The sequence below is a fragment of the Lolium rigidum genome, chromosome 4 (genome assembly GCF_022539505.1).
Source record: "Lolium rigidum isolate FL_2022 chromosome 4, APGP_CSIRO_Lrig_0.1, whole genome shotgun sequence".
Lineage (NCBI taxonomy): Eukaryota > Viridiplantae > Streptophyta > Magnoliopsida > Poales > Poaceae > Lolium > Lolium rigidum.
The window spans coordinates 103,770,791-103,790,577 of NC_061511.1; the positions used below are offsets into that span (position 1 = coordinate 103,770,791).

The window sequence follows — 19,787 nt, forward strand, 5'->3', positions numbered from 1 at the left end:
TGTCAATCTCACCGGCTTGCTGTAACAAAGGATTAACCGTATTGTGTGGAAGATGATTGTTTGCAGAGAAAACAAGTAAAAACAAGTATTGCAGTAGATTGTATTTCAAGTAAAGAGAATTGGACCGGGGTCCACAGTTCACTAGAGGTGTCTCTCCCATAAGACGAACAAGCATGTTGGGTGAACAAATTACAGCTTGGGCAATTGACAAATAAAGAGAGCATGACCATGCACATACATATCATGATGAGTATAGTGAGATTTAATTGGGCATTACGACAAAGTACATAGACCGCCATCCAACTGCATCTATGCCTAAAAAGTCCACCTTCAGAGTTATCATCCGAACCCCTCCAGTATTAAGTTGCAAAGCAACGGACAATTGCATTAAGTATGGTGCGTAATGTAATCAACAACTACATCCTTAGACATAGCATCAATGTTTTATCCCTAGTGGCAACAAGCACAACACAACCTTAGAACTTTCTCGTCACTCGTCCCGGTGTCAATGCGGGCATGAACCCACTATCGAGCATAAGTACTCCCTCTTGGAGTTAAAAGTAAAAACTTGGCCGAGCCTCTACTAGAAACGGAGAGCATGCAAGATCATAAACAACACATAAGCATAACTTTGATAATCAACATAACAAGTATTCTCTATTCATCGGATCCCAACAAACGCAACATATAGAATTACGGATAGATGATCTTGATCATGATAGGCAGCTCACAAGATCCGACAATGATAGCACAATGGGGAGAAGACAACCATCTAGCTACTGCTATGGACCCATAGTCCAGGGGTAGACTACTCACTCATCACTCCGGAGGCGACCATGGCGGTGTAGAGTCCTCCGGGAGATGATTCCCCTCTCCGGCAGGGTGCCGGAGGCGATCTCCGGGATCCCCCGAGATGGGATCGGCGGCGACGGCGTCTCGCAATGTTTTCCGTATCGTGGCTCTCGGTATTGGGGGTTTCGTCACGGAGGCTATTTGTAGGCGGAAGGGTAAGTCGAGAGGCGGCACGGGGGCCCCACACCACAGGGCCGCGCGGCCAAGGGGGGGGCCGCGCCGCCCTAGGGTTTGGCTCCCCCGTGGCCCCTCTTCGTCTCTCCTTCGGACTTCTGGAAGCTTCGTGAGAAAATAGGCCTCTGGGCTTTTATTTCGTCCAATTCCGAGAATATTTCTTTACTAGGATTTCGACACCAAAAACAGCGTAAAACAAGAACTGGCACTTCGGCATCTTGTTAATAGGTTAGTTCCAGAAAATGCACGAATATGATATAAAGTGTGCATAAAACATGTAGATAACATCAATAATGTGGCATGGAACACAAGAAATTATCGATACGTTGGAGACGTATCAGTGCCTAATGGTGCTCTTTTAATCTCAAAATGGTAATTAACATCATTTTTTGTTGGGTTAGGGGAACTGGAGAGTAGATGAACATTATTGTATGATGATTGTAAGCAAACGAATTTGGTGTTTCTAAACTTTTGGCTTCGAGATCTTATGGGTTTCAACTCTAGCCTACCCCAACTGGTTTGGGACTGAAAGGCTTGGTTGTTGTTGTTGTTGTAAACTTTTGGCAAGCATTAGAAAAAACCGACAATAAACAGACAAAAATCAAGGCATGTTTTGTGGATTAAGAAAATATACCATATTCATTAAAAGATCACCACCCAGCTGGCGCGTGGCCTTGTGTTTGTAGAGGCATTTAGAAGATGGGGGCAGCATCAACATACTGGCAGCCTGATCAGCCGCAGTTTTGATCTTCCTTTTGAGTAAAGGCCCTAAAGTTTCAATCTGCATATGAATAGCAAAACAAAAGGCAGACCTCAGCAGTGATATTGAATTACTGTATGAGATAGACTGATGCATATAGTGGATGCTCTTAGCCTTTTGCACCATGAACACTAGCTATGGACAGACAAAAAAACTAGTTGACTCAGCTTTGTCTAGATACCTCCATCCCAAACCTTAAGGCTTATTTATTTTTGAGAAATCAAAACAAGTAAAGTTTAACCAAAATTTTAGAACATTCTATCAACAAATATAATATTGTGTAGATACCGTAGGAAAATATATTTCACAACCTATTTAATGATATTAATTTTGTATTTTGCATGTTAATGATTTTTGGTAAAAGCTTAGTCAAACATGGTATAGTTTGACTTTCTAAAAATAATATAAGCCCTAAGCTTTGGGATGGAGGTAGTAGTATCTAGAGCTAAAACACATCTAGATACATCCGTATCTACAAATAGTTGAGTCAGTTAATTTGGATCTGAGGGAGTACCAGATTCAGACTACATCATGGTAAGTTGGTTTAAAAAATTACCCCTGGGCGTTCCCTGCCCAGCTCGGCAGTGGCATTTCGCTTCTTGTGCTGCAGATCTGGCCATGCTCCTGCAGCAGGTGGGGCGCTATCGTTCCCCATAGCCTCAGCACGGAACCTGGAGGTACCAACCTGATACAGAGAATATAGAGCATGGTGTCACAGAGGCTTTACGCACAAACAACTGAAGACATGTGCTACTTTAAGCATTTTCAGAACAGGAACAGATTAGGGATGCAGACAGACGGAGTGGATAAGCAAACGGAGTACCTGCTTTGCGGGGCTGGGGACGCAGCTCAGGCTCGGCCAACTGCCCACATGCGTGGTGGCCTTACACTCCATTGACCCCCCACCACCACCGAGGTCTTTCCTTTCCTGTACAAGCTGACAAAAGATACAGTGAGGATCAACAGAAACTACAAAGGTTGCAAATGTCGACAAATAAAGTAAGAACACCCCAATCCAAGCAAAGGTAGCCCCCACCCCCACCCCCATCAATCACTCCCAGCGCGAGGGTGACCAGAAAAACACCCCTTCGCCCAAATAGGAAATAGATGCGCAAGATATCGAGGTGAGGAAAAAAGAACCGATCTCGAGAAAGGAAAGAACATTACTAGTACTACCTAATCCGCTTGGTCTAGATGCAGCTTGCCCCTCCAAGCTGGATGCCTGGACGGTGGAGACGAAAGGAGGGGATCGAGCTAGCGGCTTGCATCCGTCGGCTGTCGGCACTCGATCGGGAGAGACAAGGGGGCTACATAAAGGGGAGGGTAACATATTTTATTACACAGTGAACTTACTGATGTAACTAGTCATTACATGTCTCACTGAAACTGGGGCCCATAGTGTGGCACCCCAAATTCACTTGAACTTGCCCGGCGGGACGCATTGGCGCGTCAAGAAAACCCCCGAATTGTAGCGGGGAAATGAAACATTTCACAAAAATTCGAAATTCAAGCACACTGCCACGCGCCAAGCACGCGGGTTGTTCCTTCCTGTTCCTCGGTTCCTCCTCCCCTATCCGAAAAAACCCCAAATCCCAAGCTCGAACAACAACAAAAAACCCAAATCCCCTGGCCGCCATGCATGTCCTCGTTAACCCGCTGGAGATCGTTCCCGGACGAGGCGGACCCCCCGCCCTGAGATCCCGAGTTCGTCCGTTCCGTCCACCTCGAGGCACTGCGTGCTGTCTCGCAGCCGGCGGCTTGAGGGCGCTGCAGAGGAAGTTCCGCCGGAAAGTGCTCATGGCAACCGTGCAAGCTCACCGGCGTGCTGTATCCCGAGAGGAACTGGTCAAAGCTTTGCTATTCGCAAAAAAAAGCGGGCCAAGATCTGGTCAAAGCTTCGTCGATGGCTTGCCGCGAGAGGCTTGGAATCCAGAGTCAATAAACTAGCTGCTCGAGGACTTGGGCAGTTTACACCGATTCATATTAACTGACTCAAGTTTGTTAGTCTAGTTAACAAATGCATCTAGATACATCCATATCTAGACAAAATTGAGTCAATTAATATGAATCGAGAGGAGTGTCTGAAAGTGTTTCATGCTACCAATTAATGCGCCGGCAGGATCGGGCTGTAGAAGTAATTGTGCTACTACTCATACGATGAACTGATTATGTGGGTGTCAAATTTTGCAACGCGATCATCCACGGAATGCTTAATTATAGTTCTAGCGCCAAAGGCGTACAAATCATAACAAAGATAGTACATACTACAACACCATAACATAAGAGTACGAATCATAAAGTAGCTCAACATTTTGCATCAGGGCTGGGTGGTCCTGAGACTACCGGGACGCCCCTGATGATCTCCGGGCGTGCATCCACTTCAACGCAAAGCTGTGTACTCGGTCCACGGCCTCCTTCTGTAGGCTGGATAATCTTAGGTGCAGGACCTTCGTCTATGAAAGGCTCGTCATCAGTACCATCCACAGGTGCATCAGGGCTGGGTGGTCTTGAGACTACCCGGACGCCCCTGATGATCTCTGGGCGTGCATCCACTTCAACGCAAAGCTGTGTACTCGGTCCACGACCTCCTTCTATAGGCTGGATAATCTCAGGTGCAGGACCTTCGTCTATGAAAGGCTCGTCATCAGTACCATCCACAGGTGCATCAAACTGAGATTCATCTTCAAATCTCCCATCAAACTGAGAGACCTCTTCAACTCTATGCTTCTGCAATTAGTAGATCAACCGATTAGACAAACATCTAAGGGATGCAACCTGAACAAATGTCGTTTTACATATTTACCTTCTCATCTGGCACAGCACATGTCCCAGAGCTGAAACCCGTTTCCTGAAGCAAGCGTTTTTTCTCTCCTTCCCGTCCATCCATCTGCAACATGTTAAATTTAAGTACAGAACCTTGCACAGCAATGCAAACTATTGATCGAAACATCGGCAGCATCAATATAAATAATTAACTACATATGCCAACACACATACAGTGTGAGCAAGATCTGCTTCTCCCGCTGAAGGATCATTATATGGTTCACCATGATAAACCCACCTAACATATGTGCGGTCCATCCCAAAAATGAGTAAATGATCTTCCACTACATGGTGAGGCATCTTCTCACCATTCATACATGTGCAGCGCGGGCAATACACGTCCAGGTTGTGACCTTCATGAGCTCTAATAATAACCCCATAAAGGGTTGAACACCATTTATATATGAAGGGGAACATAAGTGTCCATGCAGTATCCAAGTTCTGTCCATCTGTTTAATTATGAGATACAATGGTTGGTGATTAATTTAAGGCGAAGTAGGAAATGTATATCCATCGAGTACAAAACTAAACTACATGATTATGCATTTCAGCAATCATGTCGAGTACAAAAAAAATGCCCATCGACATTTTAGCAAACAGATCGTGTACAAAACTCTGCCATGGCATTTCAGCAAATTAACACATCGAGTGCAGAACTGACTCTATATGCCAACGCAAATGAACAAATTGATCGAGGACAAATCGAGCGGAAAACTATAAAGTGCCAATTAGTTCGAGCATACTGACGATTTTTTTAGCAGCATCAAGAAAATATAAATCGTTAGGCCGTCTTGCCCGATGCATGATTGAGCTAGAGATAGCAGCCCTACCGTGGATCAACTTGACCGTCGGTGCGTCTCGAGAAGAACGACGGGGAGGGGAAGCTTCTTCTTCGCACGGACGGGACGGGGAGGGGAAGCTCTTCGCATGGACGGGGATAAGTTGTGTAGGGCTGGGCGGGGGGTCATGCGGCCGGGCCGCCAGGGTAATAATTAAGGTCGGTAGGTGGTGTTTAATGGAGTTGCGTGTGTAATTTACCGTGCACAAGGTTGAAGAATAGGCGGTTCCCTTTGCCGCGCGCACAATTCAAACTATCCCGCCCATGTAGTTTAAATTCCCCCTATTTTCGTTAAATCGACATAAAGTCATGTGAGTGGGGGAAAATTAGCAAAGTTGCTTGAAAAATAGTAAAACTCTGGAATTATCCTTTAAATATGCTCTACTTCGTGTGAAAATCGGGGTGTGGAGGCATGTTGAGCTGTTTTATTTGTACTTTCTTCATTAAAACTCCCATTTTATGCACTCGGATGGAAAGAAATCATTTGTACATAAATTTTGACAACGCCATTTGCAAACATTAATTGTTTTACATGCCAAGATGCACCCATCCACCAAATATGGGGCAAAAGTTTATCACAATCTAGATATATATGTATAATTAGTGAGGGACCCCTTTTGATTTTGTGCAATTTCAACTAATTAGCTAGAGAGAAGGGGTCAATTAATTAGGCCATGTTAGGGGATATGTGTTTTAGATTAGGGTTGTGTGGATTCAAATACAACTTCTTTATTTGTGTGCTATGATTAATCAAAACTAGATCGATCGACTGCGCACACATTATTAGAGGCACATGCCTTTGCGCACAAAGTGCATGTGTGTGTTGTTGGCCACCAACGAGACAAAGCGAGAGAGCGATTGAAATCCCCAAATTAAACACATATATAAGCATGCATGGTTAGGCCATGCATGCATATTAATTATATATATTGTGAGGCAAATTAATTAAAGTGTGTTTTCATTTCAGACCTTGTCAAAATTCAAGTTAATTAATTGAATTATCAGTACTTATTATATAATTAATGAATCCCAATAATGTCAATATATATATATATGATCGATATAGGCCATATATTAATTGGGGTTAATCTAGGGTTGACTAGCTATATATATAGCAAGGTTTTATTAGATCGGGTTATTAATTAGCTTGGGGTTATGTGTTTTAACGAGCGTTTGATTAGCTAAGGTTAGTTTTCTATATATATACGGTTTAGGGTTAATGGCACATATATTTAATTAGAGGACCGCGAGGACCCCCCTGGCCTGCTTGGCCTATAGCTAGCTATATAGGGTTTTATGGTTTATTTCGAGGGTTTATGTGTTAGGGTTAATTATAACTTGTTGTGAATTAAATTACAACTTTTTTATTAGTGTGCTACACAATTAATCAAAACTCTAGCCAGATCGATCGAGTGTGCACAGACATGCACTATTAGAGGCACCCACCTTTGGGCGTAAAGTGCAAGCATAATGTGTGTCGTTGCGCTGGCCACCAATCGATAAAGAGAGAGATAGATCGAGATGAGAGATTATTGAAATCGCCAAGAATGTTCAAATATATATATCTTTACTATTAAATTGCAATAGGTGACTGCCTGGTGTCACAAACGGGCCAAATAGTTTTTCTCCTAGGCCCAACATGGAGTAAGGTAAAGTTGTCTCGATCGATCGGCAATACAGTCTGGCTCAAACCCGAACCTAACATGGCAGTAGAGTATGGCTAGAATACGCCATATACAATCCAATCCTAAAAATCTATCGTCGTTCGTTCATAACAGTAAGCCACACGCGGCACCAGAGTCAGGCTCAAACACGATTTATACTGGCCTCATCTAAAGGTATAATTGCTGCACCCCCATGGGGAACTCACAGCGATTTCAGCGTGTGAACCGTCGGATCTTCCCATGGGTGAATCTGGACTGTTCATTCTGGGCAGAGAAAGAGGCGCTGATTGGCCCTCCTGGCGCGTGGGCGTTTCCACATTGGTTCCTCCACTAGCTATCCCCATGCAACGGTCGTTTCTTACCCGCCTCTGGCTGCTCTTGGGCCCCACCTTCGCCCGACCCAGCTCATCAGTCGCAGCAGGTGGCATTTGATTCGGTACAGCGTGGAGTCAGGGGAGGAGGAAATATCTCCACTAGCAGGGGTAGAGTAGACATTGGCCACGAGTGGTTGTGCGTGAGACAAAAATCAGAGCCCACCGGCCAAACCCAATTCATTTCCACCAGCCACATCTCTCCTCTTCCTCCTCACCCCCTCGCGTCCCCCCATCCCGCCGCCACCTCTCCCTGCCCCAGCTCCTCCTCTGCATCGGTGCCGCCACCACCTCGCATCCTGCCGTGCTCCTCCCTGCCTCGCTGGTAATCTCCTTGGAGCGGAGAAGGAGAGCGGCGGTTGGCCGCCTTGGAGCAGCACACGATTGCTGCAGGCTATACCACCCATGGCCGACCGCATCGCCTTGCGTAGGGCTCGACCTCGCGGGGTCGAGCAGCTGCAGCCGGCGGTCAACGCGGGGCTCGTAGATCCGCCGTCGTCCGCGTCTTGCGCGCGCTCCGCCTGCGGCCGGGGTCGAGCAGCTACAGCCGGCGGTCAACGCGGGGCCCTGTAGATCCGCTGTCGTCCGCATCTTCCGCGTGCTCTACCTGCGGCCGTAGATCAATGGGCCATCATCTTGCATCCGTGAGAGCAGGTCCTGCCCGTTGTATGTCACCTGCTATTTATTTTGTTTTTTGTGTGATTTGCTCAATTCCTGGATGCTTTTGTGTGTCTTGACTTGGCATATTGGCTCCTCTCTTAAGCTCTCCATCGTACCACCATCTTGACCAGGCAGGAGGACCACGGACAGAGACCTTGCTGCAAACGGTGGTCCATTATTTGGGATTTGGGGCCTCTGATGTGAGGTGCTTGGACCTGGTTCCGCAGAGAGAACGCCACCGATTCATCCATCCTCACCCCAGAAGGCAGCCACAGATCTAGGTTTTTTCTCTCTTTCTATCGATGTGTGTGCTGCTGCAGCTAGTGTTAAGAGAAATATTTTCGTAAACAATTCTGTTCTTGCAGCTCGGTTTTGCATCACTGAACCATGATATGAGCAATTATGTTCTTAGAGAAATGATGGACCTCTGACTATGTACCAGATTTTTCACATTAGAGAGATATGTTAAAGGTCCATTTAAATTCTCATGTAGTTTAGTATGTGCTTGAGGTTTCACTGCTGTCAGCTAATTATGTGTCTTAGATCTGCTTCTCTTAGCGCCACACTGCTATATTCTTCTTGGTTAGAAAATATTTCCAAATGATATGTATTTCCACAATTTTATAGTTATATAGGGCCAGGTATTTTTTCCTCCATGCTTCAGGTTTGAGGTAATGGTCTTGGTTATATGATTTATTTCAGTCCATTTAAAGGAACAAAGTTAGCATCTCCTGTTTGATTTTCTAGAAATCTTATAGTATAACTTATGGTATGATTTGTCTCCTTTATTTCTCTTGATCTGTTCCATGTCTTACAATCTGCTCTCGCCATAGGTTTGGAGTTTCCTCCAACAAAATCCGGTGCCCCGCTCAAGGCTCAAGGAGGTTGAGGCACCGGCGATGTCCTCATAGGAGCTGCTCAACCGAGCCTGAACCCAACGATGGTATCTAGGTAAGGTACCAAACTCGCCTTACTGCTTGTGTTACCAGCTTCTACTTTGGTATCTATGTAAGGTACCCAATATTAGATGATATGATTCTTTGCTTTATTCGTGACTGAAGCTAAACTATATCTATATCCTCTTAAGTTGTATTCATTATATTATTTACTCACCTTCGTCAATTTAATTCTAGCGTTTTAAGAAGGAGAAGGATCGTCTGAACAATGGATGTAATGAAGTGGATTCCGTGGTTCGGCAAAACTGATGCCCTTGCTGGATATGCATTCATTGATGGATCTTACATGATGTCCTGGTTAGATAGCTGATATTGATTGTGCTTGAAGTGAAGGTAAAAGAAGTACAAAGACAAGTAATTTCTGAATTGTTAGGTTATGGTTTAGGCAAACCATTGTGTCATAAAATCTGCTATTTATACCAAGCCTTTTTGTTGCTGTCCAACCTTAGTATGTCAAAAACTATAAATGCCTAAATTTCAGCTTAGTTTATGTTGAGGCGTCAAAGCCCACATTAGTTTTTTGTTCTAAATTGCATTATCACTATTTACATTGCATGTCAAACAAGGCGGACCTAATTTTTGCTTAAACATGAGCATATACTCAACTTGCTACATTCAAGTGATGACTTATATATTTTTTGTGTAAGAAGTCATGTGTTTTTGTTTCATACTTCTATCCCTTTGTAGTCATAATGAACATGCCGCCGCTGCACTGCACGAGCGCCTAGAGCCGCCGCAGGTGGTGACGAGAAGGGTCATGTGTGGGAAGCGACATCCGACAGAATCAGAGGAACATCTAATACACATTCTTTTGATGTCGGTTATGATTGCGGAATCCAAAGCTGATCAAGTGCATGGTATATTGACATGGTATATTGCATATTATTTTCTAATGAGTAGAGTATAGTCAAGTGTGATCACTAGCATTTTTTCTCCAGAGGTGGAGATGAGCATGAAGCTATCGCTGCTCAAACCATGGGAATGGAGAAAAGAGCAACGCCAACATGCATGTTTGCCCACACTTGATTGTACTTGCCTCAAGAGGATTCTCTTGTTCCAATCTCAAACATTGGTGCAATCTCAAACATGTATGCTGTGAATAATTTATCATGTCTAGGTATAATCTCAAACATTGGTTTATAAAGGGATTAAAACCCCAAATCTAATATCAATTTTTTTGTTAGTTTATTCCCAGTACCCGTGTTGCAATGCTCTTTCTTTCCCGCATAGTTTGTTATACTTTTTTTTTCTTGCAGAGTGATGCCTTGAAGCAAGATGATATCTGGTCTACATCTATTTTCCAGATTACTCAAGCTATTGCTTTTATCCTCCAACTTGACTTAAAGTTAATTCAGTTGGAAGAAGAAAATGGCCAGGGACAAACAGTATAAAGGTATCTCTATTTACTTTGCCACTCTTATCTATTTTCAGCTACAATTGTTTTGTTTTCAAAGGGGACATATGTATCACTATTTCAGTTTGAGTAAATGGCCAGGGAAAATGACTCTTTGATCTCCATATGGGTAAAATCATTCAGCTACGAGTTTGAGTATGTACCATTATTCAAGTTTGAGTAGTTTGGCCAAATAGAACAGTGAGTTTACATTGTTGTAACTATTTCAATTTGAGTATGCAATTTTGCTGATAGCCAAGCGGACAAGCACCTAACTGTTTCTGGATGGCCACACCTGATTGGTTCCTCTCCGTCAGCACCGTCCCTTTTAGAGGTGAGATACTCATCTTTAGATCTTTAGATCAGAGAAAGGGTAAAATACCGAAACAAATCAAAGCATGATTAATACATGTGAATCAGACCGTCGCTGAGCAGCTTGGGGAGAGGGAGAGAGTTTCTTACATGTTATGTCGTTTCTCATGCAGTTTGTGTTGGGCAACCTTGGACTAAAGATGGTTTGGTCGGAATAAGGAAAACAAAACTGAGGTATCTATTTCTATTAAACCATGGATAATCTTTTTGTTCATAGTTTGTCATAGTGGAAGAATCTTTTTAGAATTATTTTGGTAGTCGAACATACATGGAAAAATACACCATATGGAGCGTCATATTATCAAGGCCTGAATAGTAAATGTTATATGCATTGTAAATCAATACATGGTAAGGATATGTCAACTAGCTGCCGTAATTCATTGGCATGCATGGTTAGGTTGCATTGGTAATAAGCATCATGTAACTATTTTAGACTATATGGATCGTTCGTATGAAAATATTTTGATACTTATTTGATACATGCGAGAGAAATGTTGCTGAACATTCAAATCGAAAACTTCTATTTGTCCTGAAGTAGTTTGTATAGATAAGTGAAAGTGTGCTAATCTGGCTTATTGAATCCAGTTCAAAATCACTGAAAAGTAATAGTAAAAATGTTGTGTTTTGAAGAAATAAAGTGCAACTCATTAATCTGAGTTTTGAGTCCGAGAAGCAAAGTTAAATGTGTATAAGTTCCGTGTACTACAATCTGAATATTTTACACTTATGTTCATTAGAATTATGGCACGGTTTCATCCTTCATGGTCTGTTAGCATATTTACAGAAATGTACCTTTTATTATATGATGCATGGTTAGCGTAGTTGGCAATTCATAACTATGATGCTTCAAATATTTATTCTGAACAAGGTTATATTGAAGCTTGGACATACCAGAGATCAACCCGGCGAGAAGCAAGTATATACCAGGAAACCAAAGAATAGTCCAGGACGATCACTGCACCTGCACCGGAAAATAGAAGCCACTTATGTACCACTGCCACAAGTATCTATAAAAGCTCCAAGGAAAACACTTAGTTAATATGGAGAAAGCAATATCGATAATGGCTCTGTAATTGTAAGAACTAACTTTCTTGGGTCGATCATGGCTACTACATAGGGATAGTAGTGTTTTCATATACTGTTGAGTTTCATGCTACACTGCTATATGCTTCAAATCAATGCATGAACATATAGATCCAGCCAGACTCAATCATTTTTATAATTGCATATGAGTACAGTCAATTGGTGCTTCCTATCACCGTACGCTACAAATTTGATTGTACTTACATATAGGTTCCTTTTTTACATGCAGACTCAGTGTTGATAATCAACGTGCATGTCTGGGTTCGTGTTGAACTGCTAAATGACAAAATTCTTGCTCTATTTTGATGAGGACTATCATTTTCCGTCATTTTATAACATGTAAAATTATGCAGACTTAGTGCTGGTAATCAAACAAAAATTGGTTATCCAAAGAGGAAATGAAGATTTTAGTACTCCATGTGGTTCAAGATAATTTCCCAAAAATAGATACCATTGTTGGGAAATTATTTTGAACCTGAGGGAGTAGCAGAAATAGTGGTAGTATATAAATATTTTTTTTTTTGCGAGGAAAAGAGAATCTATTAAATAGCAGGGTTACAATCAGTTACAATGATATCAGCTATTTCTGGCAGGGGAGCTCCCAGAGACATCTCTGTTTTCCCCTGAACCCGACCTAACTGGGCAAGCACATGGCTTGCAGTGTTTGCATCCCTGCTAATCTTAACTAGCTTGTTTTCTCTTTCCCTTAACAGATCACGAATAGCATTGATCCGAAAGGCATGGGCAGAGCCATTTGGAGAGCTCTGCTTAATCCAGTTGATACCTTCTAAACAGTCCGATTCTACTATGAAGTTCATTGGAGTCCAGAGTAGAGCGAGCTTGGCACCCTCCTCGATCGCCAGAAGTTCAGCCTCTAGGGCGTCCTGGCAGTTCAGCACTTGTCGGCACGCCGTGAAGACGACCTTTCCTTGACAGTCCCGCAGTACCATACCTATGCCCGCCCTTCCATCAACCGAGTAAGCTCCGTCGACATTCAACTTGGCGTGGCCGCTTGGCGGTGGCAGCCATCTCTGTTTCGCTTCCTGACGCCTGTTTTCAGTCCGGGAGTCCCTCTGAAAGCCCCGCTGTTGGTCTATCACCATCTTCCCCTTTACTATATCCGCATCTGGGGACTGTTTGATCAATAAGAGGGAGTCAAGGTAGCTTACTAGAAACCTCCTCGAGCCTTCGATGGGTGGGCAGGGTTTATCGTGCGTGAGCTCGTTATGCGCATGCCATATCCGCCACAGCGTCATAAGGGTTTTCACCCGCTGATCTTCCGAACAGGCGTGGAGTAGATTCATCAGCCAGTTCTGTCCCTCCGGGCGTAGCACCTCAATATTCGGGAGGTCCCATTCCTCCGACATTGCTCGCCATAGACCTTGTGCATGCGGGCATCGAAAGAAAATGTGGATGGAATCCTCGTCCTCTCGGCCACAAATTTGGCACACCGCCATAGTTGCCATACCCCTGCGCTTCATATTAGCTTGACTTGCTATAGCATTCCGACAGATTTTCCAAGCCAGAGTGCGGACTTTAGGCGGGACTGGGCATTTCCAAATCAGTTTCCAGCTTGTGCTAGCCCCATCCGGTCGAGAGCTTGTGGCGCCTCGATCCTGCTGCATCATACTTCTGTGAAGCGCAAATCGATATGCACTTTTAACTGTGAACAGCCCATTCTTCTCTGGGAACCAAGCCACAAAGTCCTCTTCATTCCTTCTTGATGGTTTGATGCGTATAATGTCCTGGATATCATCCTGGGTAAAATATTGTTCCAGACGCTCCATATTCCATGATCCATCTGCCAACAGGAAATCTGCCACCCACCGGTACCTACATCTTCCTTGTTGTGAGCGTGGCTGGTGACGTCCTTCTCTTGGGATCCATGGGTCCCTCCAGGCTCTGATGTGCGCTCCATTCCCAACTCGCCATATGGCCCCCTGTTTGAGCAGCTCCAGGCCATACTCAATTGCATGCCATGTCGGAGATCCATTCCCTGAAAACACCGTGTCCAATAAAACACCATTAGGATAGTACTTAGCTTTTAAAATTTGTGCACATAAGGTATCAGGAAACTGTAGTAAACGCCAAGCTTGTCGAGCCAGCAAAGCTTGGTTAAAGAGGCGCATGTCTCTGAACCCAATTCCCCCATAATTCTTTGGTCGCATCATAATGTCCCAAGAAATCCAGTGTGTCTTCCGCTTCCCATTTTCCGCTCCCCACCAGTAGCGCCTTATCATCCTAGTTAGCTCATCACATAGCCCAAGGGGGAGTTTAAAAACGCTCATCACATATACTGGAATGGACTGTGCTATGGATTTAATAAGGACTTCTTTAGCAGCTTGTGATTTCTGATTATCATCCCACTCTACTAAACATCTGGCTAGCTTCGCCTGCAGACTCTCAAATTTATCCTTACTCATCCTCCCATCAGGCGTTGGCAACCCCAAATATTTTGCTTCAAACGTCTCCTGCTGTATTCCGAGCACTTGCTTTATTTCAGCCCGCCGATCAGAAGGACAGGCACTTCCAAACATTATCGAACATTTTGCGGGGTTGATGAGCTGTCCCGTACTAGAGGCGTAGATATTCAGAATTTGGAGAATGCTTTGTGCCTGTATCCCCTGTGCTTTGAAGAAGAGAAGACTATCGTCTGCAAATAAAAGGTGGGACACGCCTGGCGCCCTCCGGCACACTTTAACCGGATCAATGACCTTATTATCAATTGCGTTTTGTAGAAGTGTTGATAGACCGTCCGCAACAAATAGAAAGAGGAATGGAGAGAGAGGATCACCTTGTCGGAGGCCCCGAGAAGGAGAAAATGAATCCAAGAGGTTCCCGTTAAATTTTACCTTATAACTCACCGAGGTGACACACGACATTATCAAATCCACCCATCGGCGAGAGAAACCCATCCTTTGCATCACTTTCTTCAGAAAGTCCCAATCCACCCTGTCATAAGCTTTGGATAGGTCCAACTTGTAAGCACAAAAATCTTTATTCGTATTTGTATTATGCTCAATATAGTGCAGGCATTCGAAGGCCACCAGTGCATTGTCAGTGATCAATCTCCCTGGAACAAAAGCGCTTTGATTAATAGAGACAATATCTCCCAGTATTGGCCGCATCCTGTTAACCATGCATTTCGCAATAACCTTATATAAAACTGTGCAGAGGCTTATTGGCCGGAAATCCTTCAATGTTTCCGGCTGATCATTCTTCGGAATTAAAATGATAGCAGTATCATTGACACCCTCCGGCATATGTCCAGTGGCAAAAAATAACTTAACAGCGTTTATGACCTGTTCCTTTATAGTGGCCCAATTCCGTTGGTAAAATCTGGCCGGGAATCCATCTACCCCTGGAGCTTTCAGTGGGCCTATCTGGAATAAGGCGTCGCCTATCTCTTCATCTGTGAAGTCTCCGCACAAGGAATCATTCATTTCATTAGTCACCGTCTCTTTGGTTAAGGCAATCAGATTATCCGAGTCTAGCGAGGGGTCGCGAGTGAACAACTCCTTAAAATATGAGGTAGCCATCCTTTCCATGTCGGACGGAGCTTCTTTCCAAACGCCCTCGCTGTCCTTCAGCCGTTTGATTTTGTTTTTACGTGCCCGCCAGACCGCCTTCTGGTGGAAAAATTTTGTGTTCCTATCTCCCTCCTTTAACCAGGTTATTCGAGAGCGTTGGAGCCAGAGCATCTCTTCTTTATATAAGAGCTCGTTCATCCGATCTGTAGCTTGGCGTATTTCACGTTGGTCTGCATTTGCGATCTTCAAAGCCTCTAGTTGTTTCCTTGATTTGTCCAACTCCTTCAGAATGTTTACCAAATTTACGTTTGCTCCATATCTGTAAGGTAGACATCACCCGGTTTAGGCCCTGCATAATATCAGCCAAGTCACTTTTCTGCCCCGCTTCCCCCCATGCCGTAGCTATCCTCTCTGGTAAATCAGCCTCCCTTTCCCATAATATTTCATACTGGCGCTTGGCCTGTCTCTGCGGCATACGCACCTCTTGCTCCAATTGCACAAGGATAGGACAGTGATCCGAGACAGGTGATGTGAGATGTAGCACCCTTGTATCAGCATAGCGGTCTCGCCACTCCGGGCACGCCACAGCTCTATCAAGGCGAACCCGGACATTAGCTCTCCCGATCCTTTTATTATCGAAGGTATATGGTACACCTGAAAAACCAAGATCGGTTAGATTGCATTCATACAAAACCTCTCGGAAAGCGTCCATTTGGTGAACTGGCCGTGGGTTACAGGATAGGTGCTCCTCCTGCCAGAGCACTTCGTTAAATTCACCCAAGACCAGCCACGGAAGATTGGAGCCTACTTTAAGATTTCGGAGTTTATCCCACATAAGATGACGGTCCTCCACCCGAGGTTCACCATACACACAAGTAATACGCCATTGAGGCGCATTTGGAGAGTCACGCACGTACGCATCAATATATCTTTCATTAATATCTTGGATCTCTACACTTATTTGATCATGCCAGAAAAGAGCCAACCCACCGCTAAGACCATCACTACTACTACCAGCAAAACCTTTTAGACCTAACCTATGACGCAGCCTACGCATCTTATTCGTACTTTGCCTAGTTTCACAAATGAAAAATAAACGCGGACTCCAAACTTGGGAAATAGTGGCAAGCTCTCTAACTGTCGGTTTGTTCCCTGCTCCCCGACAGTTGAAGGATACGCAATTCATTGCTCCTGACGAGACCACACATTTGGTCTCGTCAGTTTCCCGGATGGCTTATGTCCGGTAGCTGCCATGCTCTTTGCCCTTGTGTACACCTTCTGTGGCTTGCTCGTTTCAGCTGGCTTCACTTGTGTACCCTGCGTCTTCCCCTTTTTTGGCGGGGTACCCGCCTCATGACCTGCGTAGTCCAGCCCGAGTGATAGTTCCAAACGCTCGCCCTGGACTTCTGCCTCCTCCGCTGCCCGCTTCCCTAGTATCGTATCAGCTGGCGCCATCACCGTGTCACTCACAGACCCGAAGGACACCTGCAGGGAAGAGAGACCCTGTAGGGCTGGGATCAGATCGCTCGCCCTCGGACCATGGTGTTGGCTGCCACTTCTCGACGATGAAACACTCCCCCCATGCATGTGATGTAGCCGGGACAGCATGTCCTCCATCATAGTGATGTGCACCATGTTGTCCTGGCCTCTCTGCTCCTTGGCTTGACCGTCCTCATCCGGGAACTCCACGATCGGTCCCGCCGCACCTCCACCTGCATAAGCTGATGGTGGCCTATCCGGCCTCTGTTCCACAAGCATCGCATCAACGCCTGCCACCAGATTTTCTTCAACTTCTACTGGCACCTGTCTCTCCCTCTCTGCGAGCTCAGCTTGCATAGCAATATAGTCCGGGTCATCCTCCAGGGGTGGCATAGCATTATCATCAGCGGACTCAACATGCGATGGCGCACGTTCTGGTGTGACACTTGCGCGACGCTGCTCACGGCTATGCTGGCGCGCCCCTCCCTTGTGTGATTCCGCACTGCCAAAACTCGCAAAACTCAAGCCTCTCTTTGCTGGTGGTGGAACATAGTGTGGCCGGTGCTCAAACTTCTTTTGCGGACTACAACGAAGCTCATGCGCATCATAGTTCAGCGACGGGGCTCCTTGAATCTTTTTCTCACACACGTCCGTCTTATGCCCCATACAGCCGCAGTGGGTGCAGTAGTACGGCAGGCGTTCGTACTGCAACCTATACCTCTTCTTCTCCTGGGGTTTACCCTTCACGCCGACGGTCAGATATGGCTGCAAGCGCCTGTCATACGGCAATTTAACTCTCACCCGGAGATATTCCTTCTTGTGTTGTTCACTGGCAGGCACGTCCACTTCCATCGCCTCTCCTAGCCCATCTCCATATTTCATGCCCCACTCCCTATCTTGCTTCCCCCATGGCACGTCATATATCTTCACCCACACCGGTACAGAATTCAGTACCGTCTCTGATGGTTGCTTCACGGGATCCAGATCAGTAACGATAAGGGCATTCTGGTTAAAAATCCACGGGCCACCCCTCATGATGAAATCATAATCTCCCTTAGAGAAAAGGGTGATCATGTAGTAGTTCTTCCCTTTCTCCGAGTACTCAATGCCAGCTCTCGGATGCCAGACCTCATCAATGAATCGGTTGAACATAGCCGTGGTATTCGGTTTGAACGAAGCCATATACCGTGCTAGCAGATCCCATGTTTTTTGTTCACCCGGTGCAGGCTTGACTTCTTCGTCCTCCTCAAATTCTAGATAGGCTTCATCCTCCATGTTCACAGTCCCGTCTGCCCGCAGTTCCGCGCCCCGCCTAAAGCCAGGCTCATCCATCCCGTCACCAGCATCCCAGTTGCCGTCGTCCTCCCTGTTGCGTGGCTCCAGGAGCGCTGGCCGCCATGGCTGCGAGCCTACCAACGGGCCGCCAAGAAGCTTCGGGCGGGTAGGTCTCTCATCGAGGCCCCCTTGTTCGCCCCAACCTCTCAGCGGCGCCATCAGGAGACCTGCAGGTTTCATGGGATTCTGGCGGTTTCCCATACGCTCCATACCTGCGTGCACCATGTCGTGACGGTCCGCACCGCCTCCGGCCGCCGCTGCCGCTCCCACCGATCCCCTCCTGCCGCCCTTCGCCGCCTCCATGAGTCGAGACGGATCGCAGAACACAGCGATGTTGGCCAATCTTCCCGTGTGGCAACTGATTTGGTTATCTCGATCTATGTTACCCGGCAGGTTGGTTTTTAAGGATCCGCCCACCGCCTTATCTGAGCCGTCTCGGGGCTGGACTCTCCCCGGAACTTCCTTCCCTACACGTCTCGTGGCGCGCAGGGACTCTCTCGCCGCTTTCCGGCGCATCGATGGACTGACATAGGCCGACGGCGGCGGTGGCGGGACGAGATCGCCCCGATCGCCTTCGTCGCCCATGCTCCGTGATTTTCGGAACCAACCGTCTTGAAATATGCTAGCCCCAGTATATAAATATAATGACATGAAAAGTTATGTAACCATACGGTCTGGTCGGCTGGTGCAAGCTTGTATGATAACGGACTAGAGCTCAACAAACTAAGACCACAATATTTTGTTGGAAACAACCTGACCACCTCAAGCTAGAAATCTTGTTCCAGATTGAACTTCAGAATAAACATGAAAGCATGCCACGTTCTAGCGGAGCAATTGACTTTAAACGGTGAAAACATCCAGTGTTGGCTCCTCTAGATGCAAGCATAATAACTTCATAGGCAGCAAGACATACCAATTTCCTCAACCTCCAGCTCTGTGCTCACCACACCACAGTACAACGAAGATTCTAACCAGCATCATCAAATGAATCTAGCGTGCCCTTCAGAAACACCAAAATGCATCAGCTCCTAAAGCAAATCATGTACGATGCAAAGTCAACAAAGAGCACAACAATCGAATTGACCTGGGGTCCTGCACGGGGCGAGCTTCAGGTGGGGATCCAAACTCCCCAATCCGGCAGGCCACATCGTGCGGATCAAAGAACACAGGTCCAAAAACCCACCATCAATAGAAAGCGGAATAAATAGGAGCACGGGATACACTGGACAGAACATCGGATGAAAATAAGAAATCAATTCGCGGAGACAAACCTCCCACGCCGGCACCAGACCCCTCCGGTCGTCCTGCTAGCCGGCCCCTCCGCCCCTCCTGCTAGCCCGCCGGCTCGTCCCCTTGTCACCTCCCTTGTCTGGCTGTCTTTTCCTATGCCAGAGTTCTTGTCCGATGAGACTCACGCACCGCCCACCGCCCAGACAAAGAAGACACGCGGCGTGAAAAGTCATGGGAGTAAGCGGGCACATAAAGGCAAATGGGTAC

The 19,787-nt window shown here is 45.8% G+C and overlaps 1 long non-coding RNA gene across 1 annotated transcript; it reads right to left on the bottom strand.

Moving 5' to 3' along the window:
* Positions 1-4,640: 4,640 nt before the first annotated feature.
* LOC124706250 lies at positions 4,641-19,539 on the bottom strand. Its single transcript, XR_007004352.1, has 4 exons — positions 19,375-19,539; positions 19,204-19,290; positions 11,755-11,824; positions 4,641-4,673 (listed from the first exon to the last, which is right to left on the bottom strand). It is a non-coding gene; the product is annotated as an uncharacterized LOC124706250 (long non-coding RNA).
* Between the last annotated feature and the right edge of the window lie 248 nt (positions 19,540-19,787).